The sequence below is a fragment of the Heteronotia binoei genome, chromosome 21 (genome assembly GCF_032191835.1).
Source record: "Heteronotia binoei isolate CCM8104 ecotype False Entrance Well chromosome 21, APGP_CSIRO_Hbin_v1, whole genome shotgun sequence".
Taxonomy (NCBI): Eukaryota; Metazoa; Chordata; class Lepidosauria; order Squamata; family Gekkonidae; genus Heteronotia; species Heteronotia binoei.
This window is the reverse complement of record NC_083243.1, coordinates 172,946,769-172,960,957: the sequence shown is the minus strand read 5'-3', so window position 1 is coordinate 172,960,957 and position 14,189 is coordinate 172,946,769. Positions and strand designations below refer to the sequence as shown.

The 14,189-nt window shown below is 44.4% G+C and overlaps 1 protein-coding gene across 1 annotated transcript in view; it reads right to left on the bottom strand.

Moving 5' to 3' along the window:
• The window catches only part of SPTB (spectrin beta, erythrocytic), a 206,409-nt gene extending 205,898 nt beyond the window's left edge, over window positions 1-511 (bottom strand). The window contains exon 1 of the mRNA XM_060262547.1: window positions 323-511. The gene's annotated coding sequence lies outside the window, so the exon portion shown is untranslated. The remainder of the gene's footprint in view (window positions 1-322) is intronic.
• Between the last annotated feature and the right edge of the window lie 13,678 nt (window positions 512-14,189).

Sequence of the window (14,189 nt, the reverse complement as noted above, 5' to 3'; positions counted from 1 at the left end):
GCCTTCTTCATACTCTCCTCTCCCCCCCCCCCCCCCGTTTCCTCTGGCGGGCTCTAAGAGGCAATTCTAAAGACTGCCGATCCCGGACCAGCCTCAGGGTGTGTTAACCTCGGAGGTGGGGAGTAGCTAAGAACTGATTGCAACCGTCTCTCACCGACGCCTTCGATCTCAGCTCTAAATAGGCTTGGGACAGAGCGATGCCTGGCTAACGCCGCAGCCCGCGGGAGAAGAGCGCTCCCGCCCCCCAGCCTGGCCGCCCGCACGAGTCCGTCCATCCATCCATCCATCCTTCGCCGGACGCCCCCAGGCGCTGCTCACTCACCTGTTTAGGCTGACAGCAGCGGCGGCGGGACAAGGGCGAGGCAGAGCCCCAAGGGGCCGGTGCGGTGCCGGGAGCGAGGAACGGTGCCGCCCAGCCAGCCGCTGATATAAATAACATTATCTGGGCGAGCAGGGACATTCCTCCCGAGGGACAGCGCTGCTGCCCAGCCCAGATACGCTCCCTCCAGGGGAGGGAGGGAGGGGAATGGGAGGAGGCGGAGGAGGCGCCTGCCCCGCAATGCAGCACAGCGGCCCCCCCAGGCCGGCGCCAGCAGCGGCCCCCGGCGCTGCCCCGCGCGGCAGCCTCTTGCGGAAAGTGCCCGCGCCACGCCGCCACCCCTCCAACGCCAGGCCACACCCAGCGTCGGGCAAAAAAAAGCTGCTCTCCAGGCACCGGCCAAGCCCTGCGCTAAAGGAGCGCCCCCCCGGGCAGGAGGCGAAAGCTGCAGGAGCCGCGAGCAAAGCAAGCGGACGGGGGAGGGGAAGAAGCGGCGGAGCCCCGCTGCTGCGCCGGAGGGCTTCTCGCTCCCGCGGGGTAGACAGACGGCAAAGCCGGGTTTGGGGTGGGGAGGGTGGGCTGCCAACTGGTCGTTCAGTGTGTGTGTGTGGCGGGAATCGTCTGGGCTTCCCGGGGCTAATGCATATGAGGGGAGGGAGGGAGGCAGGGCTTGGCTGCTCCCGCCTCTCGCAAGAGCACGCGCCGCTCGGGTAGGGGACTGACGGGAAACGCGGCGAAAAAGCCCGCGCGGCTGCCTGCCTCGGGGCGGTGGTGGTATAATCTCCAGTGCCCGGGCTTTCCGCCACCAAATGTTCATTTCTATACTTGCAATGGTCCCGCTACCAAATGTTCATTTCTATACTTGCAATGGTCCCGGTTTCGAACACCGCCCCCCCCCCCCCCATCCTCCTGGTTCTCCTTTGCAGACTCCGACCAGGAGATGTTTTTCATTCCGTTTCCCGCCTTCTCTCTGCTGGCAGGACGCCCTGAAGCGACAGAGTGCAGTCAGCGGGTGTTTGGGCCCCGCAAGTCGCTGACTAGAACCTGCGCCTTTCTTTGGACAGTAGTAGTCCCTCCCGGGGCCGGAGGATTAATAACGCTTCTTCTCTGTCTTCAACTTAGGGTTGCCAAGTCCAATTCAAGAAATATCTGGGGACTTTGGGGGTGGAGCCAGGAGACATAAGATAAGATAAATTTATTTTTATATCCTGCCCTCCCCCCGCCAAAGGCGGGCTCAGGGCGGCTCACAGGCATGGAAGACCATGATATGAATAAAATACAATATAAACAAGCAATTTTAAAACACAATTCAGATTAAAATGCAATTACATAGTTAATTAAATGGGTATATAAAGTGCTATAGATCACAATCATGCACTGGATGGCTACAGATCCGTTTAGCCAGGTTCTGTCCCAAAAGCAAGCTGGAACAGGAGAGGTTTTGCAAGCCCTGCGGAACTGGTTCAGGTCCCGCAGGGCTCGCACCATCTCTGGAAGTTGATTCCACCATCGAGGGGCCATTGCTGAAAAGGCTTGCTCTCTAGTTGTCTTCAGTCTAGCTTCTCTTGGCCCAGGGATTTTTAAGAGGTTTTGAGAGCTAGATCTCAGTGCTCTCTGGGGAACATATGGGGAGAGGCGGTCCCTAAGGTAGGCAGGTCCTCGGCCATATAGGGCTTTAAAGGTAATAACCAGCACCTTATAGCGAACACGGTATACAACCGGCAGCCAGTGCAGGTCCCACAGCCCAGGCTGCACGTGTTCCCACCGAGGTAGTCCCACCAGCAGCCTGGCCTCCGCGTTCTGCACTACCTGGAGTTTCCGTGTTCGGTATAAGGACATTAGGGGTGGAGCCAAGATCAAGGCTGTGACAAGCATAATTGAACTCCAAAGGGAGTTCTGGCCATGACATTTCAAGGGACTGAACACCTTTTCAATGCCTTCCTTCCATAGGAAATAATGAAGGATAGGAACACCTTCTTTTGGGGCTCACAGAACTGGGCCCCCTGGTCCAATCTTTTTTGAAACTTGGGGGGTATTCTGGAGAGAGGCACTAGATGCTATACTGAAAATTTGGTTCTCTACCCCAAAAAACAGCCCCCTCCTAGAGCCCCAGATACTCACAGATCAATTCTCCATGATTTTCTATGGGAATAAATCTCCATAGGGAGTAATAGAGTTCCCAGCAGACATTTCCACCCCCCCAACCCGCTTTCTGACAACCCTGAAGCGGGGGGAGGGCCTCCAAACCGGGGGATCCCCTGCCCCCACCTGGGGATTGGCAACCCTACTTCAACTTGAAAGAACTAATAAGGAATCCGCTCAGAACCCAAAGAACACACCCACACCCAAAACAGCCTGCGAACAAATCGGCCGGTGTTTTGCAGGCGTAGTGGGCATGTCCGCAGAGCGGAATTGCAAGGACTCTGAACAGGACGCTGATGGCTCACAGATATTTCTTAAGCCAAGTCTCTCACAGTGAAGTGAGACTCCAGCTGAAGCGTGAAGAGGAGGAGGATTACTCACTGCAGACGCTTCCGATCCCGGCATCAGAAGATTGAATCAGGTTTCAGTTCCCGGCTGCCCAGGACTCTTGTTTACCATAATGCTGCCTTGTTTCCACGCCAGCAAATCTCGCTTATGGAAGAAAGTTGGTCACCTGCTGTTCTGTTAAAAAGAGACCTAACTGGCAATCGGCCGTAATGTCATCCAGACCTTTCTTGGTCGTTTCCCTGTCCCCAACAACCTCTGGTTTAGTTCCAAAACTGCCTCCTAGTTAAGATGTCGGGAGGGGATAGCAGTTGACTTTTTTTTTCCAGGAATATAACGTGTTTGGTAACAACTTCACAAACATTAGAGGCTTGCTTAAAAGGAGGGGGGGGGAGGAATATATTTATTATATAACAAATATTAGTGAATCAGAATATGGAACCAGTTCAGTTTTACAATAACTGCATAGAATTGCACTGCCAAAAATACACAAACCTTTAAGTGTCTAAGAGTTACTTAGAATAACAAACTGAGGAAAACTCTAGAATGCATCTTATGTTGAAGACAGTGTTAAGAGTGTCCCTCTGTATTCTTTTAAAGAACTCACATGGGCCTAGTCAATCCACAATGCTATTCGGGTGATGAGAAGCTTAAAAAGAGAGGATGATTATCCTAGTGGATGAACTGACAGTACTAAAGGACTTCAGACAGGTACAATGCCATACACTTCACCCTCCAAACCAGCCATTTTTCTCCTGGGGAACCATTATTGCTAATCTCCAGGTGAGGGCTGGAGATCACTTAGAATTACAGCTGCCTTCCAGATGGCAGAGGTCACTTCCCCTGGAGAAAATGGCCGCTTTGTAGGGTAGACGGTCATGAGCCCTGACAAGGGAGAGCTGGAAGGGTTAACAGACCTGGAAGAGTTGCCAAACACCTCCTCAGCCGAACAACCAGCAGCTGGCTCATCAATCGCTCTCCCCACATTCCAGGCTGAGTTGCATTTCCCTTTATACAACTTACACACGATTATCATTGGCACACTTACTTATATTGATATCTGCTACTAAGTCCTTTATTTGTAGTTTCAAGATGGTTTCTGGGTCATGATGAGCAAATCTCCTGTGCCAGAGCTTTAGGGACTTCTGATAAGCTGTTGTCTTGGCTGTATAGGTCTTTGGCTCCTCACAGTCTACATTTCTGAGGCCAGTTGTAATATACAGCTCACCTTTGTGTGAGACAGTGCATACAGTATTCTCAAAGTGTGTGGCAAATCTGAGAGTGTGGGCACTAGGGAATGTTTTGTAGAAAAATAGGTGGTGGAGCTCATCCAGGGATTGTTATGCAGCTGCAATACTATTCAATGGGCAAGGAGGTGGAACTCTCAAGAAAGGTTCAGGAGCTGTGCTTCTGTGAGCTCTCACTGAATCTGAGGCCTGGTGGGCACGCTTAGTAAATTTGCCTTTAAATCAGGAATGTGTCATGAGCCCTGGCAAGGAGGAGCTAGAAAGGTTAACAGACCTGGAAGGGTTTCTGAATTGTCGCTCTCTCTCTCTCTGTGGGCAGTTGGATATGGTACTCTCAATAAGAACTGATATATGATTTTTAAAGGTCAAGTGAGATTTCTGGGTTATATTAAGTTGCTTTTCCTAGAACAATAGGGATATAAGAGTTAAAGGATGGAAAAATTTGAGAAGAATTTTAAGGAAGAAGGGTCTTCAAAATGTTATATAAATAAATAGTTAATTTGGATCAATTGTTAAAAAGGCAGACAGCATAATTACTTAGTAATCTGGCAGATCTGCTTTTAGTACGTTTGTTTGGAGAAACTGTACTGAGACAAATACATTACTATGTTGTATTTTTTTAGCTTGTTAAGGATGAATTTTATATGCTTATTTTAATGATCATATTGTTAAACTAACAAGTTAGTCTGTGCTTTCAATATGGTTAAGCTCAGCCAGCCAGTTTTGTGTTGAGACTGTTCTGACTTTTTTATACTTATATATGATGAAGAATTATTTAGACTTGTATTTCAAGTAATAGTATAGTAAAAAATTATAATGAAAGACAAGGATGGTAAAATATATGGAGAACTTTATACTTGCAGGTAGAAAGAATTGGGTATTTATTTGGAGGTAGAATTATAACTGATATATTTGTATTCTTCTTGGTTTCTGTTTTTCCCACTCTGTATACACCCCTTCCCCTCTTCAGTGTTTCTATGCTTGTGCTTCTTCTTTTTGTAGTTAAAAATCAATAAAAATTATAAAATAAAATTTTTAAAAGGCCAACGCCATGCTGGGAATTATTAGGAAGGAAACTGAAAACAAATCAGCCAGCATCATAATGCCCCTGTATAAATCGATGGTGCGGCCTCATTTGGAATACTGTGTGCAATTCTGGTCACCGCACCTCAAAAAGGATATTATAGCATTGGAAAAGGTCCAGAAGAGGACAACTAGAATGATTGAACAGTTGGAATACTTTCCCCATGAAGAAAGGTTAAGATGCTTGGGGCACTTTAGCTTGGAGAAACGTCGACTGCGGGGTGACATGATAGAGATCTACAAGATTATGCATGGGATGAAGAAAGTAGAGAAAGAAGTACTTTTCTCCCTTTCTCACAATACAAGAACTCATGGGCATTCAATGAAATTGCTGAGCAGTCAGGTTAAAACGGATAAAAGGAAGTACTTCTTCACCCAAAGGGTAATTAACATGTGGAATTCACTGCCGTAGGAGGTGGTGGTGGCTACAAGCATAGTCAGCTTCAAGAGGGGATTGGATAAAAATATGGAGCAGAGGTCCATCAGTGGCTATTAGCCACAGTTTATTGTTGGAACTGTCTGGGGCAGTGATGATCTGTATTCTTGGTGCTTGTGGGGGGGGGGGCAAAGTGGAAGGGCTTCTAGCCCCAATTCTGAACCTCCTGATGGCACCTGGGTTTGTTTGTTTTCTTTCTTTTTTGGCTACTGTGTGACACAGAGTATTGGACTAGATGGATCCTTGGCCTGACCAAACATGGCTTCTCTTATGTTCCTGGCTACGCTAGTGTCAAATATAATAGATTGTTTAATCTTTCAAGTTCTCATACACTCCTTAAGCAGAAGACAATATACCCAAACTGTACATTTGTATATGTTTACTTAATGTGTGAATCATGCTCTGTACATTTGGCCTAATGATCAGCATTTTCACTGAGTTATTTAACAATGTTAAGTATGTCAGATTAATACAATACTGTGACTGAGGGGAAAAGAGTCTCAATATCAAAATAAAACAAGAGTCCAGAATCAATAAAACAGATTAAAACATCTTTGAGACTGAGAAACTGTATTCCCGTACAAGGTTTTGTGACTCAGAGCTCTGATTCATGAAATCTTATACTGGAATACATTTAAGATGTCACTGGATTGCTACAGGCTAATACAGCTACCCATCCAAATACTGGTTACTGTACATGTAGCATAAGAAATAGTTAGACAATAAACTCCAGTAAATAAATAAATATGAATGATTAATAAATAAATATTAACATTTATAATCCATTTATTTATAAATTTATTATTTATAATAATACAAACTGGTTAATTAACAGGAAACAGAGTGTCACTTCTGGTGGGGAACATGGCGGTCTAACATCTTTGTTTTCTATGGAGAGGCACTGTGATGGGAAAATCCCACTTGAATATCTCCCTGGATTTAAAGGGGTATCAGCTATCAACCAATTATTCTTTATTAAGTTAGATCCTTTGATAAATCACAGAGGCGGTGGCCCTATGGTCTGCCAGAGTTAAGCAGTCTAAAGATCCAGACAACATTCTTGCTCACACCCACGGTGAAACATCCTAACTCTGACCACCTCCATCTTCTTATTCTTTGAAGGAACTATCATTACTTGGAGGAACTATCAGCTTAAGAAATCTATTGCTGTGTGACAAAACCAACAAGGATTTACTACTTACCGAGGGTGAGATATTTATCATCACCTTGATTTTTTTCTTCAAATAGAAACTGACAGAATTTTGTTTTTCTTAAGATTGGAAGAGGCTTTTAGAAAGGTTATAATGAAAGGGGAATGTTAACTGTGTGCTGATACTGGTTAATATATATTAATTTTGGTTAGTCAGGTTTGCTTTTGATCTTCATGAGAAACTCTTGCTGTTTATTGCAAAATATCTGATTGGTTCTTATACTGGAATTCATTTTGTTAATCTTTAAGATGATACTAGACTGCTCTTTCAGTCTGCTGCTACAGGCTAACACACTGCTGCTACAGGCTAACATGGTTACTATCATGGCTTTTTTTTGTAGAAGCCCAGCAGGAACTCTTTTGCATATTAGGTAACACTCCCTGACATCACCATTGTTTCACACAGGGCTTCTTTGCAGAAAAATCCCAGCAGGAACTCATTTGCCTATTAGGCCACACCCAATGATGCCAAGCCAGCCGGAACTGCGTTCCTCTAAAAAAAAAGCCCTGGTTACTATACACGTAGTATAAGAAATAGACAGTAAGCTTCAGTAAGTAAATAAATATGAATAAATACGAGCATTTATAATAAATTTATTTGTATTTTTAATTTATAATAATAAAAACTGGTTAATTAACAGGCAACAGAGAATGAGTATAAATGGGCAGTTTTCAAGAAGAAGAAGACGGCAGATTTGTACCCTGCCCTTCTCTCTGAATCAGAGTCTCAGAGCATCTTACAATCTCCTTTATCTCCTTCCCCCATAACAGATACCCTGTGAGGTGGGTGGGGCTGAGAGAGCTCTCCCAGGAGCTGCCCTTTCAAGGACAACTCCTACAAGAGCTATGGCTAACCCAAGGCCATTCCAGCATCTGCACAAAGTGTGTGATAAATTAAGTCCTTTCTAGTTGCAGACATTTTGATATGGTAAAAACCTTTATCAAAGCACTGTCACTAATGCCTGATATTTAATCTGAGAACATGGTTCATAAGAAAAATGTTATTCAAATAGTGCAGGGGTGGCCAACAATATCTCTCGATGTTTTTTGCCTCCAACTCCCATCAGCCCCAGCCATTGGCCATGCTGGCTGGGGCTGATGGGAGTTGAAGGCAAAAAATATCTGGAGAGCTACCGTTGGCCACCCCTGCAATAGTGGATGGCAGTGGTTAACTAGCTGTTATTGCAAGGGAAGCAAAAAGTTAGAATTGAATCTACAAACTGGAGCCAATTTTTGTTAATTTGATACAAACATGGACACTGAAGGCAGCAAAACAGCTTCTGTTCTAGAATCTGGTAAAGCTGATTTTTATTATTATTATTTTACCTTTTATATATTTGGTAGGTATTTATTTATAATATTTATGGTCTTCCTTTGGCATAAAACTGTCATGGAAGTTAATTTTATTGCAATTTTAGTTGCCTTGCAAGTAGAGACTGCTGCAAAGGCTGTAGTTACTCCAGACTAAACAACTGAAAATATATGATTTTTATTCAGCCCAAGTGCCCACATCTAATCGTTTTGAGATTTTGGCTAATTTTGATAATGAGGGTATTATTGAGCAGCAGGCCACACTAACACAAATGTCTGCTGACCCTCATGGCACAATTAATACGAATGCAAACTCTGAAGAATTCTCTAAATTCTACTGAAAGCAACAGTTTTGAAGTGGGCTGCAGAGAACTCTCTAACATAACACATTTAATAGCTGTAACAGTACATTTCATCTGTAGCCAATTTAAACTACTTAATAATAAAATGGACTATATTACTGAGCAGCTAACTTTTAAAAGAAGCACCTTGGAACAGGGCACCCCATCTGCCAATGAATTACAGCCAAAGGAATATGAGTAGCCTCTTTCACCGAGTAAGAACTTAACAAAATCCTACAAATTGGTTCTCACTCCAAATAAAATTTGCCTAATTATTTGCAACTACAGAGGACGATGCCCTGCATGAAATGCTATGCAACTAACTAGGAAACATTTGAAAACACTGTTTCTGAGGGAAATGAGCCAGACTGATCTACTAGAAGTGGATCTTGTGAGTAGCAACGCCCAGACTCAGAGGGTGATAGTATCATTTAATTCAACACGTATATCTCAGCTTCTATTAAGATCTAAAGGTTATCTGGCATCTAAGGGAGTCTTCCTATCCCGTATTTTTAAGAACAAGATGATATCTCCACCACTACCCACTAAGAAGTGTCCAACTCAACAGAATTATCCCCTGACTACAAAGGTTGACAACAATAATTTAAATAGGGAAGATCCAACTGTCTCAACCAACTGTCCTTTCCCATCTAATAATTTTGATGAAACTATGGACATAATAGCAGGAAATAATATTCTGGAAGATAGTATCAGAGATGACTTCCAATCACTCCAAGCCCAAGAACAACAGAATTTCCTAAAGAGACTGGATCTGTTGAGGGAAAATCTCGTATTAAAACAGACTGGATTCCAAAAGAGAATTCATGAGATCCCCAATAATCAAATAGAAATTTCACAGGACACCTTACCAAGAAATTCAGATCAGCAACAAGAATCCTGTACTCCTATAATCTCCAACCAATCTCTTCAGACCAATTTTACCTCTGACAATTTGGCCTCTAATTCTACACCATCTGGCTTTCCATCTACCAATGGGTGTATATATATCAAGACTCTCAAAAACTGCAAGACCAAATCACAGAGCTGGACTGACTATCCGAAAAGCCTCCAACTAGAGATCTTCATCTCATATCTTGGAATATTGCCGGCTGGCTGAATAAATCATGTGATCCTGATTTTATTGATTTCCTTACCCATTATGATTGCATTTTACTTCAAGAAACTTGGTCGGAATTAGAAATCAACATTCCTGGATTTCTTCCATTCAACCTTGCTGCTCATAGAAATGCCTCCAGGGGCAGATTTAAAGCTGGACTAACAATTATGATTAAAGCAAATATATGTTCCAAAATAACTTCACTTTTCCCCTCCCCTAGCACAAGCTCTATTAATTCACTTAACCATCTCTATGCTGATTCTGGTCAATGTCTATCTTCCTCCACCTGAGGACGATTTAATGGTTTCAAGTAATTGGAACAAATTATCTGATTTTATTATTTCTTTGTTTAAACATTTCCCATGTACCCCACTTCTTATAATGGGTGATATGAATGCACGGATAGGACCAAGTGTTTCCCCTTTAAGCTTTGATCACTTACCCCTTTGATCACTTTTGCTGACAAACAAATTTCTAAAGATACATTATATAATAAGGCGGGTTTACAACTTATGGAATTTTGTATTACTTATGATCTTAATATCCTAAATGGGTCACCCAGTTTTCCAAATGCAAATGAATTTACCTACTCCTCAACAAGAGGTAGTAGTGTTATCGATTATTGCCTTTGTTCCTAAGATCTACGCCCACTAGTTAGCTCTTTCTCCATTGGAATCTGCACTAAGAGTGACACTCCACATAGCCAGCAGCTATGGTTGGTCCAGCACAGCTTTGCTGCACTGGCCAATGGGCGCCCTCCCCCCACCAGCGTGGCACACTCAGCAGTCCACTGCCACAGCTGTGCCCACCCAAGCGCCCAGCAAAGGCCATAGAGGAGACCCAGCAGCTGGGTGAGGGGTGCCACAAATTTGACAGGGGGCAGAGCCCCATATGCTCCTCCACTGGCTATGGCCCTGCTGCTCAGCCCCTTGGCCTTTTGGTCCATGTGGTCCCACAACGTTCCATCTTGTCCCATATGCTCTTCAACATCTACATGAACCAATGGACAAGGTAATCAGGAGATGTGGGTTGTCACTAAAAGTAGATGACACTCAGATCCATCTTGCACTTCCAGCTGATCTCAAGGAGGCAGGGCTGCCTCTGCCTAGGACATCGGCCTTCTGGAGGTGCCAAACTGGGTGCCCCCATGTGACTTGGTGACATTATCAGTGCAGGGGGGGGGGAGCACCATAAGTCAGCCTTGCTGAGGGTGCCAGACAGACTAGGGCTGGCCCTGCAAGGAGGCTGTATAAACCCTCAGCCAGAAACTGGAGGTAGTTTTAGGGAGGATGCAGGTAATAAACTGAAGATTAATCACAAAAAGGCAGAAGTGCTGCCAGTAGGTGGAAGGCTTGACCCAGGTTTTAAAGCGTTGCCCATTCTAAACAGGGCTGCACTTCCCTTAAAGGAACAACTCCAAAGCTTAGGGTGCTCTTTGAACCAGGCCTACTGCTGGGTAAGCAGGTGGAGCTGACTTTTATCAGTTTTTACTAGTTGGCCAATTGCAATTTCTCCTGGGCAGAAAAGATCTAGCCACTGGGGTTCTTGCCCTGGTTACCTCTAGCTCTACCGGGGGACTGTCCTTGACAAGTGTTTGGAAACAGCAATTGGTAAAAAATGCTGCAGCCAGGATGTGACTGGAGTGGGTTGTAGGGACCATATCACGCCAGTTTTGGCCTATCTATACTGGTTTCCCTTTTTTTTTTTCCTGGGCACAATTCAGGGTGCCAATCTCGACCTTCAAAGCCTTACATAGTTTGGGACCAATACAATCTGAAGAATCACCTAATCCCTTAGGAACCTCCACAATCATTACGACCATATTTGAAGGCCCTGCTTCTTGTGTCCTTGCCTTCTGAAATCAGGCAGCTGGCAACCTGGTCATGGCACCAAAACTCTGGAATTCTCTCCCTAGGGATATTTATTTATTTAGTAGCCTTATATTCCGCCCCTTCCCGTAACAGGCTCAGGGCGGATCACAACGTGAACTGAACAACAATAAAAAACCTACCATTTAAATTTAAAACAATACAATAAAAATCAGCAAATCAAAACAATAGAACAATAAAACAAATAAGGTGCATCATCAGGTGGGAAGAGCACATTTCACAGAATACAGCAAGACAAAATGATGGTGATAATAAATAATAATAATAATTTTTTTATTTATACCCCGCCCTCCCCGCCAAGGCAGGCTCAGGGCGGCTAGGAAAGCACAATAGTCTGTAAAGCAAGATGTCCCAACAAGAGAGGCCAACTGATGGAATAGTTGTTGGAATAGGACACCCGCTGTCTCAACCTTACAGGCCCTATGATAGTAATTCAGGTAGGGCCCGGATCTCCATAGTTGATTCCACCAGGCAGGGGCCAGAGCCGAGAAGGCCCTGGCCCTGGATGAGGGAAAATGGACGTCCTTTGGGCCAGGAGTGGTAAGGAGGTGTTGTGTAGCAGACTGCAAGCACCTCCGGAGCGTATATGAGGAAAGGCGGTCCCTCAAGTATGTCAGTCCCAGGCTGTGTAAGTCTTTAAACGTCAGTACCAAAACCTTGAAGCGGATCCGGTACTTGATTGGTAGCCAGAATCATCTGTCCCCTTCTGTTGCCATCTTCTGCCAGCAGGTGAAGACTTTTTTGTTTTGTTTTGCATTCCCTCAATGATCCCTCCTTTCTAACCAATGTTTTTATGCATTGTATGTATTTTAACTGTTTGTATGTATTTTAACTCTTAACATTGTATGGATTAATGAGCCTCATTATAAAGTCATAGAAGTGAAGGTTCTAGAAGTCTGAATGCAGGTTGTGGAATGTTGCCATACTGAGACTCCTGGAGGCCTATAAAACACAAAGGACCTGTGTATTGGATGAATCCAGAGATGCGCCATACCTAAGAACGTAAGTATAACTTGCTGGGTCAGATCAGCGGTCCATCTTGTCCAGCATACTGTTTCACACAACAGACAACTAGTTGCCCTGGAGGGCCAAACAAACAGAGCACAGAGGCTAAAACCCTCCATGATGCTGCCTCACAATGCTGGTATTCAGAGGTTTGCTGCTTCTGTATATGGAAGCTCCTTTCAGTCATCATGGTTAACTGCCATTGACAGACCTTTCCTTTGTGAATCTTCAAACCCCATTTTAAAACTCTCTATGCTCATGTCCATAACTGCTTCCACTGGCAGTGAACACCAATTTAATAACTTATTGGGCAATCTGACATCTGACTAACAGCGATAATGGGCATTTTATATCCCCTTATTCTGTTGCTTCTACAAGCCTTACATATTTAATTTCATTAACACAGCTCTGGTTATGGCATCAGTTTCCAAATAATTCACCTACAGATTACAATCCTTCAAGAAAAGTATTGTGCTGTTATATAATTATCGAAGTAATTTCATAAGAACTCTTGAATAGATTTATCCCTAAGAAATGACCACTGTGAGTAACCAACCCCAATTCCAAGCACCTGAAAGCTTAACATCTAAGCATTTTTATCTGCCTGACTTGTGTTTGCTGTGAATGCCTTATTATGCCAAACTGGCAAACATCTTCTGAGCCTGCTTCAGCGGGGAGAGCGGGATATAAATAAAAGGTATTACTCTGTGCATCTCATCAATGCACTGGCTCTTGCTTGAGCATTGCAATTGCTCTAGGAAACGCCACTTAAAGTGACACTCAAACAACATGTGAGAGAAAGGTAATTGAAATTAAACAACCTCCTGGGACCAGACTGTTTGCTCTGATGGTGCACTTAGAATTGGTCGTTGTCATCCCTCCCCTCAATACCTTACAGTACACAAAGTAAAAGAACTGTGATATGCAACATAGTCTCTGCATACACGGGTACCACTAATGACATTTGCTTCAAACTAAGTGCGCCTGGCGTTACAGCCTAAGAGAACATGATTGGTGTAAAACAGAATACTACAAAGAATGATGAGGCCAGGCTTCTGGCTTTCTCACAGCTACCTGAGAGCCAGTTTGGTGTAGCGCTTAAGAGTGGCCCACTTTAATCCCAGAGAACCGGGTTTGATTCCCCACTCCTCCACATGCAGCCAGCTGGGTGACTTTGGGTCAGCTACAGTTCTCTCAGATTTGTTCTATCAAGAGCAGTTCTCTGAGAGCACTCTCAATGCCACCTACCTAACAGGGTGTCTTTTGTGGGGAAGGAGATTGTAAACTGCTCTGAGATTCCCAAGTGAAAGGCAGGACATAAATCCCATCTGTTACTCTCTTGTCTTCTTCTCTCTTATACTACAACTGTATGAGTATTGCCTATAACTCTGGCAGTGGCTCTCCACTATCTCATAATGATGTCTGAGTCCAGTGGCACCTTGAAGACCAGCTTATACTGTGAATAAAACTTTGTTGGTCTTCAAGGTGCCACTGGACTGAAACGTTGTCCTGCTGCTTCAGATCACACAGCTGCCCCAGCTGAATCCATCATATAGAAGTCTTGATTAGGGTTGCCAATCCCCAGGTAGGGGCAGGGGATCCCCCCTCCCCCTGGTTTGGAGACTCTCCCCCCGCTTCAGGGTCGTCAGAAAGCGAGGGGGGGGGGTGGAATGTCTGCTGGGAACTCTTATTTCCTAGGGAGATTTATTCCCATAGAAAATGGAGAATTGATCCGCGGGTATCT